Raw genomic sequence first — 1978 nt, 5'->3', positions numbered from 1 at the left:
TTATAGATCCCAGTGCTAGAGAGTATAAGTTGATCTTCACTATTGTAGGGATTTGTTATTATCATTCTTTAACGAATCTCCTAGCTTATAAATCCCAGTGCTAGAGAGTATAATTAAATTTGAGCTTTAAAAGCTTTTTGGAGTCTTCCTAAGCTTTTTAGAGTTTAGCTCTTTCAGGGATCTTTTGTGTTTTTAGGGTTTTAAGGAAATATTCAAAGATAATCTTCATTATTGTAGGGAATTAAGTTACAAAGAATTAGGGTCTTTACAAAGAATTAAGTTATTTTCAGATGGCTTTAACGGATCCCCTGGCTTGTAGATATTAGTGCTACGAAATATAATTAACTTAAAGCTTTTTCAGAGCTCTTTAGATTTTTATGAGCTCTTTAGATATTTTAGGGCTTTTTAGAGTTTTCAGGTTTTTTTTTTAGAGTTTTCAAGGCTTTTTAGAGAACATTCAAAGTTGATCTTCACTACTGTAGGTATTTGTTATTATCATTCTTTAACGAATCTCCTAGCTTATAGATCCCAATGCTACAGGGTATAATTACATTTAAGCTTTTAAAAGCTTTTTGGAGTCTTCCTGAGCTTTTTAGAGTTTCTCATAGCTCTTTCAGGGCTCTTTAGTGATTTTAGGGTTTTTAGGAAAAATTCAAAGATAATCTTCATTATTGTAGGAAATTTTTTTAGTATCATTCTTTATAAAGAATTAAGTTACTTTCAGTTGGATTTAATGAATCCCCTGGCTAATAGATACTAGCGGTACGAAATATAATTAACATAAAGCTTTTTCATAGCTTTTTAGAGTTTTTCAGAGCTCTTTATATTTTTCGGAGCTCATTAGATATTTTAGGGTTTTTTAGAGTTTTCAGGGTTTTTTTTTAGAGTTTTCAAGGCTTATTATAGAACATTCAAAGTTGATTTTCACTATTTTTGGGATTTGTTACTATCATTCTTTAACGAATCTCCTAGCTTGTAGATGCGCTTTCCAAAGCTTTTTGGAGTCTTCCTGAGCTTTTTAGAGTTTCTCAGAGCTCTTTCAGGGATCTTTAGTGTTTTCAGAATTTTTAGGATATATTCAAAGATAATCTTCATTATTGTAGGGAATTTTGTTAGTATCATTCTTTACAAATTTTTTTTTCTAAGACAAATATATTGAAAAAAAAAGATATTTACAAGATAGGTGAAGGAGAAAAGGGATCAGAGAAACCCCTAAAAAACTCCTAAAACCTATTTAAAACGATAATAAATTACATTTGGAAACTCAATAGAACTTAAAAAAACTGGTCGACCTTCAAAGTGAAAACCAACCCCGTCCTCTAATAAACAACCACGCTTTGCCATTGTATCAGCTGCAAAATTTGCCTCCCTAAAAGAATGTTCAAAACGAATTGAACCATATAAACCTTTAACTTCCATCCATCTTTGCCTCGCAAACCAAGGAACGTTATCTTCTTCTAAAGCCCTCAACACACTTGTAGAATCTGATCTAATAACAATGCACGTATAACCCCACTGAACTGCCCACTCCATACCCACAATAATACCATACAATTCAGCCAAATAATTAGAAGTAACTCCCAAACCAATACACATTGCACCTACCACTTCACAATTTGCATTCCTTGCAACAGCACCAGCTCCCGCCACCCCAGGATTACCTCTTGATGCGCCATCCGTGCACAAAAGCAATTCATTATCATTAGGAGGAAACCAAAAACACTCCTTGGGATCAATAAACTTCACCTTTCTATGCCGAACCCTAAAGAAATCTAGAATTCTCAAGTCATCCATAGAATTATGCATATAACTCTTCATACGAACTGAATAATCTTGCATCAGACTAAAAACACGTTTTTGAAATAAAGACCAACAAGGTTTCTTCTTTTCATACACTTTTTTATTCCTAGTGAACCATAATTCTGATCGCACAACCAAATTCACTACCAACCACAAATCCTTAACAATACCACTATGA

This window comes from Papaver somniferum, unplaced genomic scaffold (assembly GCF_003573695.1).
Source record: "Papaver somniferum cultivar HN1 unplaced genomic scaffold, ASM357369v1 unplaced-scaffold_33, whole genome shotgun sequence".
Lineage (NCBI taxonomy): Eukaryota > Viridiplantae > Streptophyta > Magnoliopsida > Ranunculales > Papaveraceae > Papaver > Papaver somniferum.
Note: the sequence above shows the minus strand (reverse complement) of the source record.